Genomic DNA, 27407 nt, shown 5'->3' on the forward strand with positions numbered 1-27407 from the left:
ATTTTCCCATAAGATTCAAGTCCACTGGATGAATTTCAAATTTTGTCCCATAAGGTAAGGGGTTTAGACCTCTTACTATCACTAGGCATAAATTGTGAATTGTAATCTGTTCAGAAAAATTAAATTTATTTCTAAATTGTATTTAAGAGGTGTAAAGACCCACAGATCTTTTACCAATAGGTTTCCTGACAAAGGAATTTTCTTCTTGGCCATCAGAACTAACAGCTTGACAAAAAGCATCCTAAATACCACATTTGCTCCACCATATCTACAGAGACTGTAAGAAAAATAGGCTTAACCCAAATATCAGGGATAAAGTCACATTTTTTGACCTGTGGTCTTCCCCACAGTTTAAGACTGCCTGTTGAACTGAAGTTTGAGAAGTTCTTTCCAGAACTGAGATGACATGAGATGAGATAGTGGTGGGCATTTTTACATTAGGTAATTTTAGTATTAAAATTATTACTTAGAGTGCTTATTCTTTATGAAGAGTGCTGGAAGAGGACTGTGTGATGAATAATAAGCTTAGGCAATGCTGATAAATTAAAAATAAAACCTGGCTTTAGAATTTGTTCAGAGGAGCTTGTTAATCTTTAAATTTTCCCAAAATTAAATATGAAATTATTGGTAATGTCTGGCATCTTTTATAGGAATGTAATTCAGATACACTCACCAAAAGAGCTCACATCATTAGCGGGGTGATTGTGTCACCTTCTGTTGAAATATTCCACACCATTGGTGTTTCTTGGCAGACTGACATGTTTTCACTTGACATTGCTGTAACCTCTGGGAAAGAAAGCCCTACCTTTCTGTGAATAATTCATTAGTGAGCCATCATACTGAAGTATTCCCTTCTTTTGAGGGAGCAGGGGAGGGATACCAAAGCTACTTACTTTTGGTTTGGGTTTTTTTTTGTTTTTTGCTTTTTTAAATGCTACCTTGCAGTCTTAACACTTCTGAAGTATTCTTCCAGAGGCACCTTCTCTCCTAACATAGAGCTAACTCTCAGTTCTGATCCTTTGGTTTGTGAATTAGTCCATATAATTTTTCCAAAGGGTTCTGGCTCAGAGCAGTGGAAGGCTGCTGATGCAGTATAACCTTTCTGATAGTGCTGGGTTGTCTGGAACTGGACAATAATGCCAGTAAATCAAACTGTCAGAAATTCAGCTAAGAAGCATGGCTGGCTGTTTCGTAAAATGTACTAAAATATGCTTGAAATGACTGTGTGGGCTTACATTGCCAGCAGTGAGCATGCAGGACACACAGTACACTCCTGGCAGAGCCAGGGGAAGGAGCCCTTTTGTGTTTGACCAGAGAATGGAGGGCTTAGTGTCCACAGGCGTCTTTAAAGCACTGGGGAAAATGTTTACATGGAGTTGGTTTGTCTGACTTTTGAAGTGAAAAAAGTCTGTATCTTCACTTCACCTGGATAAATGGTGCTATTGCTAGCAATGATTTTAAGAAACAAGGTGAAACAGAAGACCCAGTACAGCTGTTTTAAAAATTTATGTTAGGTAAGCTTTTTTTTAGGTAGCCTGTTTGATGGTTCTACCAATGACTTTTTTTCCTAAAATTGTATCAGTAGCAAGTGTTCACTTTGTTCTTTACTTTTTCACTTGTAGTATGTATTTTTTCATGTCTGCTGGAAAAGCTTGACTCTCAGTTTAAAGCCTGTTCTTGATAACAGGCAAGGGCTGGATGAGCTGTTCTTCTATTCTTATGTGCAATATCTTGGGTATTTGAAGGGCTCTTTAGTGATCCCTTCCTCTAAGAAGCTCAAATAATTCCTGGTCTTTTATTAATCTGTCAGAGCAGGGGTTGCTTCTGAATTTATCTTAGTATTTCTGTCTGAAACAGCTGTGCAGCCTATGCTTCAAATTGCCAGCATTAAATCAACATAGTTTTCCTCCTCATTCTTCATCAATTTGTCATATAGATAAGCCTACTACCTGCACTAGCAATCTTCCATTATCCACTGTTCTTGCTGGTTTCTTCCATATACTCCCATCAACACCCACAGAGGCTTTTTACCCTCAGATATATTCTGTCTTTCTCTCTTTAGGTTTTTTAACTCCACTGCATAAGAGAGTGTCTACAGATAGCTAATGACTCTAAAATTGAGCATGACATATGACTTATTTTGCCAGTGATATAGCTAGGTGATTTGGACTTTAATATCTTGAGATAGTATAAAGGAAATTAAAAAATTATAAAGCAGATAAAAAGAAAAAAATATCACAAGAAAAAGGCATCTTGATGGTTTTTGTTATTTATGTAAACTCTAACATCCAAATTTCTTTTCTAATTACTGAAACTGTATGCACTGAAAATGTACACATTTGAGGAATATAAAAAGAATACACTGTACCCTCCATTATGCACTGTGCAGAAAGTGTCCTTCATGATCAGATTTCTACCCCCTGAAATTTAATCTTCATTCAGATTCTTCTGGATTTTTTCATATATTTGCCTGTCTTTAAATGTGCTTTTGTGACATCTGTATATGTAACCTCCATAACTAAGATGTGCTTATTTGCATTGTAAAAGAGTAAAGTGTTTCCAGTGCCAGTGTTATAATGAATACTATATTTAAAAGATCATGCCTCATTTTTCTGTGTGCTGTGTCGGCAGCAGTGTTGTAGTCTGTCCTGATATTTCACTGTATAAATTAGACAGCTAAGGAAGGGAGAAGGAGAGCAGCAGATACAGATTGAGTGACCTGTTCCATATCACAACACACGAGTTTGACAGCATGAGAAGCAGATTCCTAGCCCAGCCTACTAAATAAGGAGTCATCAGAAATGTAGTCCTGATTATTAGAAAGAGGTGAGGAGTTTGGAATTGTCTTGAATTTTATTTTTGTCATTTTTGTGCCTCTCTACCAAAATAATTATAACTATATACAGTGGCTGTTGTAAACCTCTTTGAAATGTTTTCAGAAACTACTGCTTCCAATTGTCATTCTGTAATGTTTTTCTAAAATAAAAAAAAAAAGAAAATTAACTTTTTTCATAGGAAGAAAGAAAGACATTTCAAAGGTTTCTGGTTTTCCTCCATTAGAGCTCAAGAAGAAGTTGAAAAGGGGCATATGTTCTTCAATGTGTAACTTCCATGTATAAACATACTGGATGCTAAAAAAAGAACTGATAGACTTTATAAAAAGGAATAGATATATTTGCATGGAGAAGGATTAGCAAAATAATCTAAACACCTGAAGAAATAAACAATTAAGAATAGAAAAAATGGAGACTCCTCTAAAGATTTTGGCAAGGTGTTTGCAAATAAATACTTTAAAGGAGGTGAATCCTGTTTCAAATCAGAGCAAAGCTGCTGGTTCCCTTTGCTTCCCTATGGCTGCTGCAGGTGCCCCAGGCTTTTTCCTCCAGAGCAGCTGTGCTCCACTGACACAAATGGCACTTCCTGGGGACTACATCTTTAGTTACTGGTGCATCATAATGTGCAATAGGATATTTCAGTCATGCTTTCAAATGGCTGCTAAAACACAGCACTGCATAAGCAAATCACAACTGCATGCTTGCAGCAGTGACACAGCTACCTATGTGTTATTCCCTTCAAAGAGGAGCTACTAGAAAAATTGCAGGGCAGCAAGGAAATGTGTGAAAAAACCAGATGCTTAGTGATGTAGTCTTACTGCTGCCTGTCTTCCCATCTCCCTCCCAGCTTTCTGTTTCAGCTCATGATCTCCAAACTACTGAGTTTTCATAGTTCAACTTATTTTTTTGCCTCACATCACAGAGAATGCCTAACGATGTCAAATATGGAAAAGCTGATTCAAAGTATGCCTAAGTCTTAAAAAAGGTCCCAATTTTTACCTGCACAAGGTAAACATTTTGCTTAGGAGCGTGCAATATGATGTGCATTAACAGGATGCTTTGCCTATTCCCTAACAAAGGTCTCTTAATTTAGAATTTGTGCATTAAAGCAGGGGTAAACCCAAATGATGATTGTAAAGTTCACAGCCTGTTCTGCAGGATGGACATTAATAGGATAAAGAAAAAAGTTAATCAATGTTGAGGAATTGTAGCATAATGTTCCTTTCTCTTCTCTAGTATCCCACAGTAAATATTAAAAAGGAATCAAATTTAAGTTGACTTTGGTGCAGCATGCGTTCCGGGCTTCTCAGGACCTCATCCAGGACATGCAGAATTTATCTGCCAAGGAGTTTGCAAGTGTGGAGTTTGTTGATCTCAAAAGTGGTGCAGGAATCTTCACCTTGCTCTAAGGGCTTGTGTGTCAGGGTGGGATGCTGTTGAGTGAAGGTATTGAGATACCCAGTAAAGAATAATGTACACTTCTTGGGGACAAGTAAAGGGGGATTTAAAAGTTCTTCTGGGTGCTTAGAAACTGAGCCCCACAACAGCCAGCAGCATCTGGTCCTAGGCTTTTTTTTCATAGCTTCATGCTTTGGTCATTAGCTTATTCTGCCCTTAAATACAGTTTGCAGCTTGTCAGGTTTTTCATTTGAGGAGTTAAGCTTGTCATCCTGGATCCATGAAGTTGTATCTATAATATGTACAGGAGACTAGTAACACTTCGAACACCAGCATGTATTTCAGGCAGACCCTGTATACTCATAAAATGTTAGAATTTAGGGTCTTTCCAATGACAGCCATGACTGCTTTGTTTAATGTCAGGCTTCTGAAAGATCCTTTCCTAGCCAATGCTGTTTACCTCTCTGTCCCTTAAAGAGAAAGGAGACATAGATCTTGAATTTGAGTTACTCTCTCCAGCTGGAAATGTAGTGTGGCACATTCTTTGCTGTATTTATTAGAGAATATGTGGTACCTGCTTGAGTATACCAAAACCACATACTTGAATTTCTTTTTTAAAAAATTGTGACATGACATTTGCCCAATGATTTACACTCAAAGCTTATTATTGCAACAGAATTTCAGTCACATCCTGCATTCTCTATTATTTATTTTGTCATCAGAACTGTTAAAATTCATAATAAGTGATTTGGCACTCTGTCTATTTGTTAGGCAGTTTATTTGGGAACAATTATGGTTATCTCCTAGATATTTCCATCATGTTGTTTTGAAACACAGCATTTGACTCTACAGTATTTGAAAAAAACAGTGATTGAAATCTGAACTGTATGCTACCATGATAGACAGTATATCCTGGTTTTGTTTTCTGCTTGGGGAGGAATCAGATTTCAGCTCAAATGGTCATGGTTGTCCCTCCGTGTTTTGTTTCTGGTAGGTTGTTCTACAAACCTGCAGATTAATGATACAGAACAAAAGCCTCCTGAATACACCCTAAATGTTTTCACGTGTATATATTTTATAGATATGTAGATTTGCCAGCATAGATTATTTGTAATTTCAGGGTTTTTAGTTGCCTTATAGTTTGGATAGGATTTTTGTGTGTCAGAAAAGAAATGTCTGTCTTTATCATCAGCTGATTTTTTGCAGTAGTGTAAGGCAATTATAAATATGTCTGGTAAAATAGTCTCCTTTGATTCTTTAGTAGGTATTGCTTAAATTCATCAGTTTCTTTATATATGTATGTGAATTCAAAGACTGAAGATCAATATGTTTGGGAAACTTAAGAGCTGCTGGAAAGGGGACAGTGGACAATTACTCAGATTCATCATAAGTGAGACTAGAGATGCATTTAATATTGATAGCCGTACCTAATGTTCTTCTGATGATTTGTGTCATTTCAAAAACATGATTTTAAGGGTGAAGCTTTCTGTGGAGCTTTCAAAATTTTATATTTCACATTTCTGAAATAATCAAATTACATCTTCTTATACATAACTAGAGAGACTGAGGTGCTTTTCACATGCAGTATTGCACTTAGCACAAAAACAAATGCTAATGTGACTATCAGTACAGGACCAAACTTTATCTGAGATCTGGGGTGTTGCCATGGCAATTCCAATTGTTGGAAAAAAATTCTCTTTTGTGCTTCATTCTGACATTAGATTGCAAAATGATGATTATGAAGAAACATACAACCCAAAAGGGGGGTGTGGGGGGGAAATCTCTTCTTGAAGATATAAAACGTACTTTCTATCACATTTACTTTTTCTGAAACACTGAGTGTGTGCCCAGATTGTTACAAGCTGTATTTTTTGCAGATTCAGATATCTTGTTATTTCTCAAGCTGCCATAATAATACTCAATGTTATTTCTCCCAAATGTAATAATCAACATAATAAGGAACTCAGAGACATATATCCCATTTCCTATGCAAAATATCAGCTTCTAGTGTATATTATACTGCTGATGTGGCCCTTTTCCTTTTAACAATACTGCCTATCTTAGTTGAAGCATATCTAAAATACAGACCTTGCTTAAGTTATTTATATAAATCAGCTCTATAATCTATGTATAATAGAATAGCTCATACTAGCCAATAAGTCAGTCATTTCTGTTTAGTTATAAAATTGTTTTTCTACCAATACATCTCACTGTGAGAAAATTGATATGGCTATTACCTGTTCCTTGCTAAATCAATACACAACAAGCTTTAAATAAATCAATAAATAAATAAATACACAGTCCTATGCCACCCCCCTAAAAAACCCCACCAGCCAAACAACAAAACCACACAATACTTCCTAAAAAGAAGCAAATGAAGGAGTACAGTTAAAATGTGGTTTGCACTGCAATTCATGCTGAAGTTTATTGTGCATTCTTTTATGTAGGAAATGTGTAAAATGGGAAACGTTTCCAGAAGAGAACTAATTCTTGCAGTGCTGCATTGCTGCTTTATAAATAAATCATTGTCCTTTCTCTATTGATCACTGGAACAATCCAGTCGAAGAATGCTGACTTAGTGCAGCCCTTCGCAGGATGGCTGGATTGAGAGGAAAAGCCGGGTAAGTGGGACCCAGCAGCAGGGAATTGGGAAAATCCCAGACTGGTTAGAGATCAGGTTTGGTGCATGAAATCCTTGACTTGTCTTTTACCTCCAAAAAAACTGGACAAAGCAGCTGATTTCTACAAGATATTCTGACTTTCCATAATGTCATTGATCGGGAGAAATTAAATATAAGATGATACTAGTTGTAATAAGTGGATGATGCTGAAAATCCATGTTTAATGTATTGTGATATATTTTTTTTTTTGAGAACACACAAAAAAAAGACATTCCAAATTTATTTAATTATCTCAACTATGATATTTATTTGTTAAGAAATAAGGGCTCAAATCTGCCAGGAATATGTTTGAGTTTATAGACTCTCAAAAATAGTACTGCATTCCTGTGAGTTGAGGTGGAATCTGAATTTTATTTGGTTATCACAGATAACCAAGATCACAGCTTGCCAATCTGACAATTGAATGATGTCTGATGTTTCAGGACTTCTGGTATCAAGCCCCAAGGCTTTTCTGGGAATAGGAGTAGCCTGTTACAATGAGGAGTGAGAAATACTATTTGGGTTTGCATGTCTGACCAATAAGATCAGTATTGGATCGCAGAGGCATATACTTTTTAAAACACGGCTTTCACTGACGCCTATAGTTGTCATCTATAGCAAGAGTGTATACTCACAATGCTGTTATCCAGAACATACAGCTAGTTCTAGAATATAAAGTTCTTATTTTTCATAAAATGAGATTTACTGGTAAATGCAGTGCTCAGCTGCTGGCAAGTTAGTCAGGGTCATGGTGATGCATTGCTTTTAGGACATGTTGTCATTATTTTTTTCTGTTTCTCATTAATTACAGATACTTCCAGGATGCGTGTCTGTAAAATGTAATTATTTATTCCAGTGGGTGTTTTATCTCTAGTGCTGCAATCAGAGGCAGCCCATGCTGCTGTATTCTCACCGGTGTGCTGTTGGGTGGCTAACAGGAAGCAAAGGGGCTTGCAGAAGGCTTTCCCGACTGCAGCCGAGGTGCGGGCATGGAGCACAGCAGCTCGATGCGAGGATGCAGGGGTGGCTCGGGGCTGCCGGGGCGCCCCGGGGCCGCTCTTTCCGCTGCTGCCGGTGCTGCTGTGGGGCCGTCTCATCCACTCCCTGCTCAACGCCCAGTTGACGGCAAAAATTCTCCCAACTTGAATGACAAACCTGGACCAAATGGACTACAGGGAACAAATCTGGAGGTACAGGAAGAGAGTACATGAGTCGGTGTTGCTAGCATTGCAGAAAGCACCTGGCACAGCCCTAGTGTCCATTGGACTGGCAGTGGATGGGCTTTCCCTTTCCTCTCCCAATGTCCAAGTATCAATCGGTTCGTGCCTTCTGCTAGGATGCTAAAGCGCCTGTAATTAACATGAGCATAATAATCCATATCGTATTTCGTTATCTGAAATAATGCGATCTATTAAACAAACAAAAACCCCGGTGTTGTTTTTCATTACTCCAGCGTTTGACCGTCTCCCTCTTCCAGCTGGAGCAGAGCCTGGCCGCTGGCCACTAGATGCCACTGTTGTATAAGGACATGTTGGGCGTAATGCCTTAGACAATGAGTAATTTACTTAGAGAACATGTATGTGTATAATTAGGAGTCATCAATGTCTTTCTTTTAAAATAAAATAAGTTTACCATATCTAATTAGATATTTCTTATAAGATGGATTTCATTCTAATTGGGTAAAGCTATGCTACTGGTTTAAAATACAGCAAAGGATGTATTTGTATTCACTTTCACAGTTTCCATATTTTTTTAGTCCTTGCAATAAATGTATCTGATTACACCTTTTAAATCGATGTTCTCTCAAACTGGTATGACATAAATGATTGTTCTGTCATTGTGATTTTACTGCCATTGTTTTCAGCGTGTGAGGTTTTCTAGTGATATCTCTCCTAATCTCACTCTGTCTTTCCCTGTCCTCCTGATTGTGGTCTTAGATCTGCATATTCTTTCCATCCAAACTGAAGTAATCTATTTAAAGAGCCAACAGTGGCCACTACAGATGACTCTGGCTTGACCATGACAGCACAGGCTTTCCAGCAGCAGTGAGCTCAGTAATCCACAGCTAATGAGCCAGAGCTCCAAAATGTCCGTTGTGCAAGGGGCTTCTTTAAAAGCTCAGATTTTTCTGTAGCTGAGTGTTGACAATGGAAGTCTACATTTTTCAGATGTTGGACTGTATCCAGCCTAGGTAAAATTCAAATTCAATGCTTTTTTTGCTAGGAAAATGCATGCCTTAAAGCTTCAATATTAATTCAGAAGGCAGTGGCTAGTCAGTGTGACACCCAGTGTGGGTAAGTGTGTTGCACCCCTTCCCAAAGCAGTTTCATTAACGCCTGAATTCTCTTCACCAACCTGAGTTCTGGATTTTCCCACCAAAATTCTGTGGTGCATGCTAATGTCAGAACTTTGCTGGTTTTACAGTTCTTTCAGATCTCTGGGAGTTTTGGTGTGGGTGATCTTCCTCAGATCAGCTCTAGTGGCACAAGGCTGCAACACTGACCACTTCCACCTTATGAGTGCTCCCATCAGCCTATTCCTGCCTGTCTGGCACGTGAGCCACTCCTGTGTTTCCCAATTATGACTAGAACTTGTCTATTCAATCTTGATGGCATCTTTCAAATTACTTTGAATTATCTCCTGAAAGAAGCTACGCCTGCAACAAAACAGTGGCGAAGTGATTTTGGAGTAATTTTCAGATTTTGGTTTATAACTGTGTTGTACTTCAGAAATAGCTTGTCCCAGTGGGCATGGCTTTCTCTGCTATCCCTATTTCTCATATATCAAATTATGGATTATTATACAAAAGTTGTATCTCTGTCTTATTTATTGAAGCGTTGGTTCACTAAATAAAGGATCTCAACAATGATTTGAGCTGGCTGAAAACATCCTTGAAATTTATGTATTTCAGTGAAAGGTTTTCAACAAGCTCTATTTCTGAAGCTAAAGTACTTCAGTTCCCAATGACCAAATTCATTAAAATATAAATTAGCCTAAAGAAACATATGAATCACAATGGTATATTTGCATATCATCTATTTGGTGTGCCTGTAACAGTTTCTTCATGTAGACTAACAGCTACTGCAGTCTTCACAACCACAGAGTTGAATAAATGACTGTGGGGTGAATAAGAAAGCAAAGAGAACAAGGAAGAAAAATCTTTCTGCTGAATGGGGAAGAATACTGCAGAATTCTGCAATTGAAATAAAAACCTGTGTTAAACCAGTTACCTTCACCAAGACATGTCTTAGCTAATCAATTAGCATTGACTGTCTCAGTATTCTTATAATAGGAAAGGATTTAAGGAAATGTCATGTTTCGTTTGTATTTTCAGAATTGTAGATAATTACTGATTATTGCAGAAGAGTGAATATCCTCTAAGAAATAAAGGTGAAGAGGATGGAACGAGAATGTCTTGTCTCAGGGGTGTTAAATGATCCTCCTGCAGTAAGACCTTTGCATCCTCAAAAGGCAGCACCAGAAATTTCTCATAAAGTTTGACCTGTTGTTCTGTAAGTAATATATCCGAGACTCCAATACAGAGTATCTTGTCAGTTCCTTTTAATAAATGAAGCTGAACTGATACAGCAGCTTGGCTAGTTTCTCTGATCTGTACCAGTTCTCTGCTCTATGCCTTCACATGTATTGCAATGAATTGTTGATACACTTGGCCAGTGAATTTTCTGTGACTTCAAAGCTAAGCCTTTCACTTTGCCTTGTATAAAACATGCCCAGAAGCTGGATTCTGAAGAAAATAAGTAGAAGGAAAAATATTGATTTTAGATGTTAGGATAATCTAAGAAAAATGGTTCAAAAATAAAAGAGGAGGGGAACACTGTTTTCTTTTTGTTGGTTTTTTTTTTTTTTTCAGATTTGTCATTTGTTGCAAAATTATTTTGTAGTAAAGTAATTAGCTCCATATAAATCCAAACTATAACTGCAAATATTGCATTTGTGACATACAGAAAGTGCCATAACATTCTTAAGAGATGTTGTTCTACATCTGTTCTTCATCTTTCCAGGAGAAAGGAGGAAAAAAGGATTGGTTAGTCTTCAAGAATGATGGGCATCAGGTTCATTGTTAGATTTTCTGCAAAGGCTTATGTTTGATATCATAGAGCACAAACTCAATTAGCTCTAATGTAATTTGTTAGCTGTTGTGATGCAACTCTGTGTCATTGTGCATTGCTCTGATCAAGGAACATTAGGGAGACAGTCAAAAGAGCCAAATAGTCACAGATTTATGCCCTTTCTAGAAGAGACTAGGACATTTTGAATCTTATAGGAGAATAGACCTTTACACTTCTAACTTACCTAGAATATCTTTGAAAATATGACCTTTAATATAGTCCCATCTTTCTAAACAGCTTCAGGGTCATCCCAGCATTTCCAGATAAAATTGAAGACATATAAAATAAGGAACTGCTGAGTTTTCATCAAACTGAGAAAGAATAAATCATAAGATGTGAAAAAAAAAAAGTTTCATGACTAAAGCTTTTCAAACAATGTAATTTTACTGTAATATCATATCCTATTAGTTCTTCAGTCACATGAGAACACAAAGCATGTAGGTAACCTAAGCATGACTATTGCTGCTCTCTAGGAAAATTGTTCAATAATTCATTGACCTCCCATTGCTTAGGTTTACTGCCTAAAATATAATCCTCCTTTTTCTTGATATTGTCAATTTTTTTTTTGTAAGTGGAAGAATTTTTAATATTGAACTTGGTAGCTTTTGAAATCAGCTTGAAATAGAAAATTTTATGAGAGTTTTATAAACTTCATTTAAACTGAATCCTAGGAAATATGGAAAAAAAAGTATTGCAGATGAGTAATTTTTAAGGAATTGGGAGGAAGAGACACCATTATGTAAAGGAATGTTTAGTATCAAAGCATATAAATAGCTTTAGCTGACAGCAGAACAATAACTTCAAAAGTTAACAAATCATTCTCAAATTTTGATAGAAAAGGAAGCTAGAAAAAGAGAGCTAGATTTATTCCATTCTGAAGATAAGAAAGGCTGTTTTAATTGTGATTTTTAAGGATTTTTCAGACATGCTCAAATTTTGATTTCAGTGTTTTTAATCCTGATTTGCACTAATAAAAACTAGGTGCAAATGAGTGCTGATGAGTCTGTATTGAAGTTAAACGAATAGTTGAAAATGTCTATGAATATTCATTTAAATTCAAAAATTAACTCCAAATTGATCATGCCTATGACTTTGTGAATTTACTTTCTACGAGCATACTTGCACTTGAAATTACCTTTCATGAATATTTGAAAAAGCAAATTTTCAATTAGATATTTCATATACTTGCAGAAAATAATTTTTCAGTGATATATTTAATTGTGAGATTTGGATTTTATCTCATGCTGCCTGATATTTGTGATTTGTTCTGTGGGACTGCATATTTGAAGGCCTCCAGGAAGGTTTTAGCTGGATGGAACACTTTGGAAAACCTTTACCTTGTGAATTACAGGATTCATCAAGAAGCAGAAACAAATGAGAATAAACAATAAAATAAGAAACTCTGCAGATTTCCAATTTCCATTTGAGGATTTAAAAAAAAAATATATTGAACTTCAGCATGAAGTGAATCTTAGAGGCCAATTTCTACTCATTTGTGCTGTCAGGCCATGATCATGGCCAAGTTCAGCGACTATGTCCAAGCAGAATAACTTTAAGGAAGTGGTTGTTTGGATTTTTAACCATTGAAGACAAGAGTCATGATAAATTGCAATGGCTGATAGTTTGGGGTACCTTAGAAAAAGTGGTGTACATGCAATGACTGTCACTGGAGCTCCAACATGGGATGAGTGGTTTCAATTAGAAGCTGACTTCACAAAAGAAGTCCTAGATCTAATAATGTGTTTGTATAGAACTGTTCTTATGGTGTATCCAGTTTAAACATTATCTAGAGCCCAGTGACTCGCAGGAAGAACTGAAGGTGAAAATAATATTCTTACTTAGGGACATAAGAGAAATTAGTTTGGCAAGTCTTTCATATCATGAGGAGAAATCAACACCAGCAAGTGAGATGAGAGGATGGGGTGTGGGCCTGCTTGGCACAGGTATTTTTGTGTTCCTAGGAACAAGGAGAAGCAGGAAGGATGCTTGACACCTCCATGGATGCAGTAGGATCAGCTGTGATGTGTGGGGAGGCTAAGAGGAGACGCTGCTGGCAGCCTGCAGAGGTGACCACGGGACCCTATGGGCCAGCCCAGGAAGGTGAGCTCACCCAGCTCAAACAAGGGGAAGGGGCTGCTCAGGGGGAGCAGCCTGAGCAATGCTTGCACCTGGCCTTAGCAGCCCCTGTGCTACCAATCTCACATGGGGGGAGAGGTCCTCATCAATAACGGCAGTCTAGGAACGCAATTTTAAATTTCAGTTTAGTTTTTATTTTGTGGGTTCATCCATTGTTGTGCACAGGAGTGTAATCACTTATTTTGCTGGGCTAAATGTGTCCTGATTTCATCTTTCACCTTGGCAGCTGAACAGAGTATTCCCTATGGCTGATTCAAGGCACTTTCTTACTGGTGGAGCAAGGAAAAAGACACACACAAGTATTCCCTCGGAGCAGGGGAGTGGTTTCCCACCTAGTTACTGGAGCCAGCTTGAGGGCAGGTAAGGCAGTACTGGGTCAGTCTCCCTCATCAGGCATAGCCAGTGCCTCTAACAAGCAGCAGGGGAAGGGGAAATTGTTTATGATGCATAAGATACCATAAGAGATACCATACAACTCAAAAGAAATTGAATCAGGTTCTGAAACTGAGACAACCAAATTTTTCAGCATGACCAGCCTTGGCTTGTCAGGATATTGAGTACCTTGAATTCCACGTTCAAATATTTTGCAAGCTAAAATACTGTTTATTGGAAGAAATTTGTGAGTAATTTAAAGCCAGGAATTATTGGGTGAAATTTCTCAGTGATTTTTAGATAATTTAAAAACAAGAAATGTAGGATGAATAAATTATTTTGTTATATTGCATCTTCATCTCTAGTTTGAATAGTGAGAGAGAATCTGGCCCCAGTGCCTAGAAGTCATACTCAAGGATTGGATTTCCTGTGTAAAAGCTATACAGTGTGATAACACAGTTGTACTGCATATTCAGTTTTGATATGTAACCTTTTAAATAAATTGGAATACTCTTTGTGCCTATACTGGCACACACACAGAGATCATAAACAATAATTTTGTAAAGGTCACTTCCTCACTAAGCGCTTGAGCGCAAGAGCAGCATAGGGCTATTAAAGGACCTTTATGCTTCTATTTTTTGGTGTCTGTTAATATTTTTCAGCTTTGAAGCTCTGTTTAATATAAAGGCTGTGTCCCATGCCATGGGTCTGTCTGTGCAGGCCTGTGCAGTCAGACCCTGGGCTGCCTCCCTGTGCATTTTAGTAGCAAATGCCTGCTGGCCGTAGGATCTGGGGTTACTCACAGCCTGGAGCAGCATGCCCGAGGCTGGCAGCATCCTTCCTGCTGGGAATGAGGGGGAACACAGCAAGATCCAAATGGTGGAGGCTTTTGTGTCAGTAGCACCTCAAGACAGCCAGGTATCAGGAACCTGGGCAATACATGAGTACCAACAGTGGCTGAGGGATCTGCACAAGGTGAGAGTCACCAGATGCTTGCCAAGTTCAGCTACAGATTTTCCTGCTGTTGCCTTTCTAAGGTGCTAATGAAGTTGTTAGTTGAATAATTTTTTTTTGGTCCAGTGGAAATTCTCTTGGTCTTGCTTGTCTCCAGGAAAATACTTTGTCTCAGAGGAAACGCTTGGAAATTTAAAGTCCATCCAACCAACATTAAAACCACGTATATCTGCTGTTCTTCAGAAACAAAGGCACATTTTGTTACAAACTCCCTTTCTGCTATACCTGTTGGACTGTTCTTTCCTGTGATTGACAACATGGCCTAAATCAATATTCTTTTATTTTCAGATCTCTATTATTTTGAAGAAATCCACATTTGTCCTGCTGACAGTGTAGGGAGAAGTTATTCTTCACTGTAGTGGCATCAGAGGATACCCTTAGGAGGGTAAGTGGAGTCTATCAGGTGTCATTAAAACAGCCCCAAGTGTGTTGTGTTTTCTGGGGGCAGTAGAGCAGGAGGCTGAGGTGGTGCATTTTAACTCTGAGATGTTTTCTTTCCACTGCTGCCTGCTGGAGTAAAGCCACTATGACTCACAGAAGGAACAGGATGTTTGTAAGGATATTGGCCATACACAGAAGGGCTGTAACTGGAAAGCACCACAGTGTGCCTCGAGAAAGAATGCTTGACGTTGCAGGCATGGCCTCTCCAGTGGGCAGAGGTTGGTGCTGCTCACACAGGAGGTGGCTCATCCATCTGCTTGTGGGGACACTCCCACACCTGCTCTGGCACAGCTGGAATTGCCCCAATCCCAGACACAGCACTATGCAAAGCCAGGGCCAGAGCTGGGGAACAGCCCAGGTACCCTTCCAGCTTCTGCTGCCACCATCCGTGCTGCTGTGGTGTTTATTCAATATCCAGAATTTTGTTTAAAATTATTTCGCTTCTGTCTCAGTGAGAAACCCTTGAATGTATGATTCAAAGCTTTGATTTTCTCTTCTGTGGAAGACCTGTGCCTAGCACCTGTCTGTGATCTTGGGGAGGTTACATGCACTCAACAACAGAGTTATGTCAGCCTGAAAGTTTAAATCACTCAGATGTCTCTTATCCTGGAAAATCTCTTCACTCATTCTGAGGGCAAGCTGATAAAAATCCATATTTCCTAGATTTAAAGTATCAATGTTGCTAGCTCCTTCTGCATTAATAGATTGTCTGTTTTATGGGGTTCTTAATAACTCACCTAAATTTTAACCAATTTGCATTAATGAATTTTAAGGAAGGTCATAACATTATAAAATTATGTATTTGTACTTGTTCCACGTCACTCTACAAACTGTAGCTGTTTTTTTCTCAAGCTGATAATTGTAGCTAGCCTTTGGCAGCATTTGTCTGACCTTCCCTACCTTCCCCTGCTCCCTGAATTGAAAATTTTTGGTAAGATACGACAAAATCTTCACCAAAAAGGGATGGAACTTCAATCTCATAATAAGAAGTAAAAGAGGTAATTTTCCTTATGATTGATAAGCATAATTTGTAAATGAACCTGCTTTATGGAATGGTGAAAAATGGTTGGAGCAGTTAAAAAATGAATTGAATATGTAGAAAATAGATTCCCTATAAGAAATAATATAAATTTGTAAATGCAGAATACAAAATTATTTATAGACGTTGAATGAACAAATTAATTTGGCTGACATTACCTTGCATTTACATAGAAACCGTCTTTCACATTTTCCGTGTAGACCATTTTCTATGTTCTGCTGTGACTGAGGGAAAAACAAAGCACATGAGTCCTTTAAGGCAAGAGGAAAACATCCCAAAAGTCATTTTAACTGATTCCAAGAGTTGTGCAGCGGGCAGAGATTCAGGGAATGACAAAGGCACATGCAGAGAGGGAGGCAGCAATGCCAGGGAAACAGCTGGTGTCTGAAAAGCCCAATTTGCTGTTCCCCTTACTGCTCTGCCTGGAGGCTGGGGTGGAGCCCTTTGCTGATCAGGCCAGGCTCCAGCCAGGATACTGCTGGGGAGATGCTGGTCTGGAACTCGTGGCTTGGGAGGCCCCAGCCAGCTGGGATCGAATACGGCAAAACCAGGTCCTAACTCCACACTGCCACGGAGAACTGTAAAACCAGCTTCTTGCTTGACCACATGGACTCAGTGGGAGTGACTGTACCAAGGAAAGGTCCTGGGGTGGGCTTGTTTCAGTTCTGCTAGCATGGTAGACATTGCTCCCAGACTACATGGATACAGGTGGGCATGTATGGGTACTTCTGGTTCTTCTATCACAAGACTCAGAAGCAAAGTTTTAATCCATGGGCCTTTGTTTCTCTAATTCTTTCTGATCACCCCAAAGCTGTACAGCTGGTGAAGGCCAAAGATATGTGTTTAAGGAACTAGTGCTGCAAACAAACCACAGCATGGTTCTGTCATGTCATGTCATAACAGCATCCAGCACATTTCTTGTGCAGGAGGACCTAGATGAACATCTCAGAGGATGCAGCTAAATTGCACAAGCAAAGTCCAGCTCCTGAGCCCCATGGAATGTCGGGGAACATTCCAGGCTGGTTCAGAGGCCAGGAATGGTGACTGTCTGATTCTTCCTCTTCCCTCTGCATCCTTTCCCATCTTCTTGGTCAGAAGTACAAGAAATACCCATTTATTCTTCCTAGATCAAACTGTAGCTAAACCATAATGAGACATGCTGGTATCCTTTCTTGCTACTCAGGCACATGAAACACTCAGCAAGTTTTTCCAGGCTTAAAAACTTGCTGAGTTGAGGCTTGCATAGTGACATTGTGTGACCAAAAGCAAATTGCAAAAATGCCTAAAATTCAGGACCTCAATTTAACTCACTTTTGTTGGGACATTTTAGACACGATAATGACATACGAATCCAAAAGACAATTTTTGTATAAAAAGAATAATAAATGTTTCCAATTTCTTCCACAAGCATTTAAGAAAAAAAAATTAACCGCTATGCTGTCCTTTTCTTTTTCAACATTGAAAGTAGTGGCAAACCATTTGAAATTGGCCATTCACAGTAACTGTGGCCACAGGAAGGAAACGACAATGTCAAGGTATTAGGAAGAGAGAGGCAAAAAAAATAGGTTGCCCCTTCTCCTTTCTTTCATCTCTTGCACAGTTTGGCAGAGAGTTCGGGAAGGGGCTTTTCGCCTCTTCAGGGAGAGACATAAACTTGGACCACACATTCTCAAACACTGCCAGCTTGTCATTCAGCTCATGCATTCAAGATGTTGCATATTAATAGCACTCCCTGATGACTGGTGGGTAGGGGTCTCTCCACCTATACAAAATAAGCCTCTTGGCACAACAAAGTACAAAAGAGGCCCATACAGGGAAAAAATGCACTTGAGAACTGGTTTGGAGAAACTCTGCACAGATGCTCATGTGCAGATGCATATTTCAGATGGTTTTTTCCTGATTAGCATGCAGCAAACTCACCTGTTTTGCTGCCTAAAGGAGTCACAGCAGACATGGAGGAACACCTGCGTGAGTTCAGTTCTGTCTCCCTGTGAATATGATTTCCACCCTTATTCCATTGCTGTTCTGTGCAGCCACTGAGACCCTTTTCAGTCCCCCTCTTGGACATGCCTAAGCCAGCAAACACAGAGAGGTACTTTGGGATGGAGACAAAGCACGAACAGTGCAGAGTGCTGCATGTTGAGAAGGGAAGCAGGAATGAGTGGGTGGATTGGTCACACAGGTGCATTGGGAGTGCACTGGGGATGCTCAGACCAGATGGGTTCTGGCATGGCTGAGATAGGAGGATGAGCTCCCAGGACCTGTGCAAGAGCCTTGTGTTTGTCACTGCAAATGATCTGACACTTGGCACATACAGAGTTTCACCTGAGGTCTGGTCATGAGATTGAAGAGAATGAAGCAGGCTGTCTCCCCCCTCCCCTGCAGTGTGCTGGTTACACGTGTCTGCCTTAATTCTCACACTGCGCTCTACAGACAGATCCTACACACGCATGGGGAATGAATTTCCTTTGTGCTCTGCTCCATTGTAGTTTACTCCAATAGCAGAAAGCACAGCTTAGTTCTAACCATGTGTTTTGTAAAAATGAGCCTCAGGAGGAGAAAGTGGGGAGAGAGTTGCTTATACATGTGTCGGTATCTGATGCAATCCGCAGTGTGAGCCACGTTTTTCTGGATATTTCAGCATACACTGAGAATGACACATGAGTAGTCCAAGCTATTTTCAGAACTGACAGTTTTCCTTTTCACTCCAACAATTGCTTCTTCAATACACTAGAGTATGCAAAGTGCTTCAAATAAACTTTTAATTGGGAGTAGGAGTAACAGTGAAACTAAGGGAAAACTTTAGGCAAGATGAGCTGACCTCAGCTCATACCTGTTTTGTGGGTTTGTTAACTTTTTTAAAGAGGCTGCACACCTTGGCATTTGCTGGTTTCTGGCAAGGCTTTTCAGAAGAAGTTCTTTAAAGGAGTCCTGCAACAGCCTATGAATGGTTTTATGGTGTTCTTGATCTAGGAAAGATCCAGCAGAAATCTGCTCTGATGGGAGCCATGGGCTAAAGGTGTGTGGTTATATTTTGATCAAAGCTCTTAGGTATTTCTCTAAAACAAAATATTCAAAATGTTTTGGATTTTCAGAAAATCTCCTCAGATCCTTACAGCAGAAAACAGATTACAAGGAAAACTCTTCAGATAAATGTGAGCTGGATTTTGCTCTAATGGCTCTTTCATACTCTTTGCCTGAAGTTCACTGACTGACACCAAGAACGCAAATATGCCAAGGACAGGGTCTCTACTTCTTCTTAAGCTATCAAAATCAGTTAGGGATCTGAGGCATGGTGGTGTATTTCCTAGGAACTTAATTTCTTTCTATTACCCTCCTGACAAAATTAACCAATCTCTTTGGAGCTTGCAAAGTAAGGTGCATCCCACAGAGCTAATGCTGTGTGCACTACTTGTAGAAAGGTATGTTTAACAAAAGCTGCATTCTGGATGCACTGCAAATGTCATTACTATTGTTTAATTTCAGTTCCAGTTCGGCATCTGTTTAAGATAGTTTCAAAGATAATAATCTCACCAGACAGATGCAAAATACAAAACTGAAATTACGTTGCTCAATTATTTTGTTTACTAGTGGTGTTAAACCACTGTTTTTGTCTGAATCATGCAGAAGAGCTGTGATTTTTTTTACCTTTAAGCTCCTCTGAAAATACAGCTTTAGCATCAGTACCTATTTTTTTCCAGATTACGTTATATGAATGAGTTTGATAGGAGTCACCATGGTGAGGAAAGGATAATGGAATTTCAGGTAAGAGTTCTCCATAATGAATTCATTCCTTACAGCATGTTAACACCCACCCATGGAATTAGGGACCTTTGTAACACAATGCAACAATTTACTAGACATCACAAAACACCAATTATAGAATTGGACTGAAATGAGCTGCCAAATCCTCTGTTCCTGATAAAAGAAGGATAGGTATAGTCATGCCAGCACATTTTAACTCCTTCCTAAAAATTCACTTGGGTCCATTGTGAACATTCTCGGTGATACAGTAGATTGACTGCAGTGCTATGTGTATGACATGAAAGTAAAATAAAATAAAAATGAATAGGTCATGAACAGCAGTGAATATGAACTCAATTTGGATCATATTTATTTAAATAATTACAGCAGATTGTTAACTTTGAGAATCTCCTGATTTATGCAAGGGAAAATGAAAGAGAGTTGGCTTCTATATTGTATATTTAGCTTGATAAAAGGAAGCCAGTCTGCATGGAAGAAGTGCGCAATTGAAGTTCCTCAGCTGATATTTTATAAAAGCACAATTAAATGTCAGTACTTTACAAAGAACTCTTAAATCCTAAGACTGAATCTCATCTGTTTTTACTGGTAGCAGAGTACCAAACTGTAAGCAGAACTGAGCAGGATCTGACTTTCCATCACAGACAGTTAATAATTAAATCAAACATTATATTCAACAATAGAACATATGCATCAGCTTCTTTCAAATTGCATTTCCTTCCTGTTAGATCCATTAGTGTAAACCAGACTGCCTTTAGAAAACCCCTTATTGCTGCTGTCTTTCAGCACAGTTCCTGAAATGGATAATGTGGTGCATATTATGGGCAATTACACAGAACTCCCTAGTGACAGGGTTTTAGAGTTTCAGAATAAAACAGCTGGAACTACAGGGCTGTAAACTAATCGGAAAAAGAGACAATAGTAGCACATTTAATGCACATTGTTAGAACATGGACAAAGACTAGATGTGAAATACTACACATCACTGTACCTACTGTATTGCACAGCATCTTCACTGCAACTCCTGTTTAACTCTTGAAAGACAAGGTAGTCAAAAGCCAAAGATTTTGTCATGAGCAAGTGCATGCACGGCTCTATAACCTGAGCTAATTGGAAACATTAGAGCAAGAAGCCTTGATCCAGAGCCATGGTTTTCTCTTCATGTCAGTGTAGTTTGAATCAAATCCAGAACTCTATTAAAAATTATAATTTATTAATGAATGCATAATGAATATATACCTACATATGCTAAAAAACTATGTCTCCACCCCTCTTTTACTGTTTCAATATACTGAGGATTTAGCATTTGTGTTGCAAAAAATGCATTTGCTCTTCAATATATCTTGGATATTGCCACAATGCATAGTGTTTGATCCTCCATCAGTTTAAATTGATGGCAAAGCTCCCATTAATTTTAGTAATACAGCAGTGGATTTTTAGAATAGCACATGCATCATTTAAAAGCACAATGACCATGATTACATGTGTAATCACAGTAATTGTGCACACAATTACTGGTTGGGTATCTAACTGCCTTTCAAAAATCACTTGCTCTACTTGCATGTATACTCACAGTAGTCACTTGTGAAAATGCAGTGCAGCCCAGAGCATCCCCACCTCTGTACTTGCCCCTGAAATACTGCAGGTGAGGGCTTGTCTCTGGCAGTAGGAATGTAGGATAGAGAAATAAATGTTTACATTGCAGTGATTTGAACCAATAATTTGAAAGGGAGAGAAATAGCTGCAGTGTCTCTTTGGGAAAGTAAAAATGTAAAATTACTTCAACTAATTTTTCAAAAGGACAGAGACTGATTTGCACCAGCTCCTGTCTTGTGAGCCTCCTTATCAGCAGTGTCCAGCAGGCATGGGCATGTTAATGTTTTATAATGGTATGGCAAAATGATAAAATAATATATCAAATAACAGCACCATACTAGAATATAACAAAAAAAAAATAAAACCAAATAAAACCACACTGAATAAAATTTTGCAGCTTAAAAAATTCAGAAAACAATTAAAGTTTCAACATAGTGCAGTGAGTTTCTTAGAATGCAGAACCCAAGAACCAACTGCTGTGGCTCCCTCTAGTTTAAAAGGTGTCTCCTTTTGCTTAGAAGGTTGGTTCCTATAGCTGCAGAGGTATAGGAAAACACATCCTCCCTAGACAGGGATAAGACTTCCAGATCCATCCTTTTCCTCAGTAAAATGGTAGCTGGAGAAAGTTTTACACAAACGATTTTATCCAGTTGTGCGCCACAGTCCTGGCTTCCCTCCTCCCCTGGGCCATGGCGAGTGTACTTTGCTTTCCCAATAACAGCTTTATGACCCCACTCCGGAGGGGAGGGCCAGGCTGGGCCTGTGCTGCTCCCAAGGGAAGGCTGGGCCATGAGCCCCATGAGGGAAAGCAGGTGTCATTAACAGCCAGAAAGCACCCTCTTCCTGGGGAGGAATGGGTGTGATTCCAGGGGATGGGAGCACTGGAGTTGTGTTGAATGAGAAGTAACTCAGCCTCTCCAGGAGCTCCCCTTGCTGTGCAGTGACAGCCTACAGCACTCACTCTGAGGGACTGGGCAGGACAGGATCCCATGGCTCGTGAGAACAGGTCCCCCAGCAGCCCTGACCCTATGGAAGAGGCAACTGTCTTTCCAGATTGAAGACTCAAAAACTGGCAATGAATGAAAAATGAACTCTTTCTGAGGCTGCCAGTGCCTGGAGGAGGGCAGCTGGACTGAGAGGCCTTCAGCAGACTACATGTTGTATGTTTACCAAGGAGGAAACCTTGTAAAATGTGCTGGGGCACATGTAGTAGTTACAAATCACGTGCTGTCTAAATAAGATCTGAATATCAAATGTTGTAATGTTTGACAATATCTGGTTCTGGACTTACCTTGTTTTAGAGGTGGAAATTTTGAGGCTCATCCTCATATGTGGGATTTTAGTCCCATCAGAGTTTGGGAAGTTTGGTCCTGGGCTCTGGTGTGCTGAGAAGACAACAAATGCATTCTGTCAGGAAGAAGAGAGAACAGCGGTCAGATGCTTGAAAAATGTTTCTTCTGCTACTGGAAAACTTCACCACCTTTTCCTTCAACAGCATTAGCTTGCAGCTGAGCTCACTGCATGCATGGCTGTGTTCCCTGGATTCTCAGAGCCCACGGCCACAGTGACTTGACATGTTTTCAGAATAGCTTTATGTAAGTTAATCCAGATGGCACGTTCTGTTGCCTCTGCACGAATATCTGCTAAATAGTTTTTTAAAACTTTATTGAAGCACCTGATTCCCTTCTTGATTCTCTACAACCAACTTGGTGATCATTGTAGCAGATTCTGTTCTTACTTTCATTACAATAAACGTAAGTAACCTCATTGACATCCAGTCAGAGGGAATTTCAGCTCTCTGCATTGCCTTGGGTCTACAGTCTTGTACACAGGAGCTGTTCAAGTAGATTGAATTCAGCACAGAGCATTAAACGCTGTCACTTTTGTAATTAACATTAGAGAGCTATATGAAGCCTTGAAGCTATGAAATCCCTTAAGTCCTGCAGAAAACATTTCTTTATACAGATCTGAAGTGTTATTCGAACAAATTCACCCTAAAAGATGGAGAATTGCTGGGACATGAAGAACATAAGGCTCTAAGACTGTATATTGGAGAAAAGTTCCCTCAGAAGTGTACATTTAGTCACCTTTGGCGACACATGCTGCCTTGCCTGCCACCTCTGCAAGTGTGGGCTCACTTTCACTGTTATTGCAACATGTGTCAAATGAAATGAAAACAGAGATTTGGGAAAGGATATAATTAACCTACTTGTAAACATTAACCTTAAATATCTTGCTAATTATCTCACTAATTTAATCACTGTAGATCTCAAACTTGTTTGTTAAATATTTAATTCTACAAATTTTTTTTGATACAGAGGTGTGGGGAGCTTTATGTGAATGTAAGTTACTTTGTAAAACTCTGTAAAACCATTGTTATGTTCACACTTCATTGAACAAACCCTGCTGTCAACAAGACTTTTAATGGAAATCACAAGCAACTGTGCCCTGAGGCGAAGAGATATAGTGCCCCATTATTTTAAAATCTAATGAACACATTGTGTGGAGTGTAGACCAGGGTAAATTTCTTCCTGCACATCTTCAGGTTTGATTCCATGGGAGTCTAGACTAGAAGGCTCTGGGTTTCCTTGTTCCTTTGGTTGCAGTGAAGCAATACAGCTATTTCTTACCTATTCACCTCTTTATTACCTGAATAATTCAGCAAGATTATGTCCTTGATTTTCAGCCCTTTTTATCAAGTCACTACCTTGTGCTACAGGGAACCTAAAAGGTGTTTAGATGCTCCAGTTACAATGCAACCCAAAGTGCCTCTAATTATTCCTGAGAGGAAGCTCTTGAATTTGGTAGTGTGTGTTGAGAAGCTGAAAGCTCTGTTTTTGTTCCTTCCTCCCTGATGGGAAGGGGGCCGTGCTTCTGCTGCCTCCTGCAAACACCCATGGCACAGCCAAGCACTGCAAGGCAGGGCATGGGTGCTGGGGACATCCTGGGTGGAGCGGATGGCTAAGCCAGGACACGCTGGGGACATCCCAGATGGAGCAGAGGGCTAAGCCAGGACACACTGAGGAACATCTGGGTGGAGTGGATGGCTAAGCCAGGACACACTGAGGAACATCCCAGATGGAGCAGAGGGCTAAGGCAGGATACACAGAGGAACATCCTGGGTGGAGCGGATGGCTAAGCCAGGATACGCTCTGGAGGCTGGAGGCACCCCAGTCCTCTGTCCCATGGGAAGCCAGGGGCCCTCAGCTGTACAGTGCCCCCCCCCCCCAGACAAGAGCTTCAGCCAGTCCCGTGTTTCAGGCTGTACCCCCATGGCAGCTCTTTGTCAGTGTTTTCTCCATTTTTGTTATATTTGTCTTCTTAATTGAGGAAGCTGGTGGAAGACTGGGACTCGCATTGTGTTTTTGCACAGTAATTCTTACTATCAGAGAAGGTGCAAAGGTATGCTAAATTCAGGTGACAGCTCACAGCAGACCTGTGACAAGAGCCATTTGATAAGTTAGGTGTCCATATAAATACCTGTTTGGGACTATATTACTACCTTATCATATATTATTTAGAATTTCATCCTGATTGTCTGTGGTTATTTATTACACTTATATACTGGTTATAAAATAAAAAATAAATTAAAAAAACCCAAATAATAAAATACAATAAAAACCCAAATTTCTGTGAATTTAGCTGAAAAAAGCTCTCTTTGTTCCTGTTAGTTATATGAAATCTCATTCTTTCTATGCATTATCTCAATTTCTGGGCATTTTTCCCTTCATTTACTCCAAAAATTACTTTAGTACTAATGAATACTGAAAGACAGCCAAGACAGGATGAACTTTTGGACAATTTATGCAAACATGACAGATGATAATAGATTTACTGTAAACATGTCAGGCACAAAAGATTTGACTGCTTTTTAAATACAGTGATAATGGAAGAGATTTATAGATATTTTCTACCATTCATTAAAGAGAAAAATATTTTGAAACTATAGGCTCTATCCTTTTATCCATTTTTGCCTTCCAGGCTGAGTTTGCAAACCTTTGATGTTTTCTTCACCAAAAAATAAAATTAGTTATGAATTTCTTTCTTCCAAGTACTTTCATTTTTGTGTCATTTTACAGTTTTTATTACATTCCTGGCAGTCCAAATTATGGTGTTTAGAGAGCATCTAGAGTCCACAGTTCTAAGTTTTCTAAAAATAAGGACTAAGTTCACTTAATGATGCTTTCTGGCTACTGTCTTTTTTCTTCTCTAGTAATAAAAGGTTAATAAAATCACTGAATACTATAACTGCCTGTTAGAACAACCAGCCAATTAAAGGTTATTCTATTCTAAATGACTGGAAGCTACTTGAATTGATAAAAGTTAACATGAAATGGCCAGTACCTGTTGGATCAGGTTAATAAAAAGCAAAGTCCTAGACATGAAAATCATGTATAAATATGGTTCCTGTAGTTGACCCAGGTATCTACTCTTACAGCCAGACAGGCGAATTCTTAACTGTTTATTGTCAGAGTCTGCTTCTGTGCCCTTACAAATCAATAGTAAGCCTTGCTTTCAACTTCAGTGCAGCTGATGTTGTTGGCAGTCAATGATTTTGCAAGATCAGTTCAAGATACTGGAATGGTTTCAGGGAATTAGTGGATTCTTTCTTTCTAAAATAGTGTTAAACTCGTAAGTAGGAATTTAAGGAATTTAAACGTGAAAATATATGCACTTGCACTGCTTCTTAAAACTAGTGTATCTTGCCAAATCTCCTATCAAGTCAAAGCAGTGCACCAAAATGATAGCAGGAAGGATTGTGCAGTGCTCAAACATCTAATCCTGCATACTCACAGTGCTGAGCATGCCCCCATTTTTTGAATAGACGGGGAAAGATGGGAGAAAGATGGAGAAAGCAGATTTGGATGGAAAATAGCAGTTTTCATTGCAACCTTAGAAGAATATTGGCAATTTTGGAACAGAATGATTTGAGTGTTCTGAGACCCTTCAAAGGAAGGCAGGAAGCTTAATAAAGGCTTCATTTTGGAAAAACATATAGCTGAAAGTAGTATTTTACTAATTCTTATTGGAGAAGCATTTCCAGCTTTTGGAAATTTAAGAGCCACAAACCAACACACATTTATGAATAACATAATGCTGTTGGAGATAATGCAAATGTCTTTATAAATAACATATTATAGCTTAAATCATTATTTTTAATGCCTCTTTTTTTCCCCCTATATGAACAGGTCTGTGCTGGTCTGCATTAATTAAATGTAGGTAGGTTTGTAAGGCCAGATCATCCTTACTTCTGTGTCCCTGATTTAAATCTGCAGTAAAACATTTCTCCATTTAGTTTGGTGCTTTTGTGTCATATTTCATACACTAGTTGTCTCTTAATTAAATCCATGATAGCCCACCAACACAGACTATTAAAATAACTATACTTTGCACTTGACATATTTATGAGACAGATTCATAAGAGTATAGACTGATACTTGAACTACTCACTGAGAAATGCTAATAAGATTATGATGAAGGTAAGATTAGAACATTCGTCTCCTTTTCACTTCTCTCTTCTTTATAGGAATTTATTTTTATAACTGCAATTCACCACTTCTATTCCAGTCTCTTTGATGTTGTTGTATATACCAGCAGTTCTTTCTGTGTCGATTTATTGTGGCAATGAAGAGTGGGAAACTGCTAATTTATATCACACCAGCAAAGTGCATAACTGTTGTGTTCCTTGAAGTATGAATGTTTGCAGATATCTGTAAACCTTCGCATGGGACTGACATGTTCAAGATAATACCTTTGGATATTACCTTTGGATTTGGGTGATGAACAATATGGATGATGGTGAAGTGCCACGTTGTTTTACTTTTATTGTCTTACTCCTTCAGGCCTCCTGGTGGTGTAGAGCTGGCTGAGTCTGCTCCTGGAGGAGGGAGGAGACAGTGGCATTGTGCCTGTGACCCCTCAGTGCCTGTGTCTGTGCCTGTGACCCCTCAGTGCCTGTTCCTGTGCCCGTGACCCCTCAGTGCCTGTCTCTGTGCCCGTGACCCCTCAGTGCCTGTTCCTGTGC

The 27407-nt window shown here is 39.1% G+C and overlaps 1 long non-coding RNA gene across 3 annotated transcripts in view; it reads left to right on the forward strand.

The window, feature by feature from the left end:
- LOC139594297 (uncharacterized) overlaps positions 1 to 25419 on the forward strand; it is a 37283-nt gene extending 11864 nt beyond the window's left edge. For 2 of the 3 annotated variants that reach the window (XR_011680576.1, XR_011680575.1), the window contains exons 3-6: positions 12984 to 13122; positions 13385 to 13518; positions 14833 to 14929; positions 19726 to 25419. This is a non-coding gene — a long non-coding RNA (uncharacterized lncRNA). Of the gene's footprint in view, positions 1 to 3494; positions 10405 to 12983; positions 13123 to 13384; positions 13519 to 14832; positions 14930 to 19725 lie in introns of those variants that run through there. The other variant, XR_011680574.1, reaches the window with a different exon arrangement.
- The last annotated feature ends 1988 nt before the right edge of the window (positions 25420 to 27407 follow it).

The sequence above is a fragment of the Agelaius tricolor genome, unplaced genomic scaffold (assembly GCF_023055355.1).
Source record: "Agelaius tricolor isolate 1412-34295 unplaced genomic scaffold, bAgeTri1.0.p SCAF_11, whole genome shotgun sequence".
Classification (NCBI taxonomy): Eukaryota; Metazoa; Chordata; class Aves; order Passeriformes; family Icteridae; genus Agelaius; species Agelaius tricolor.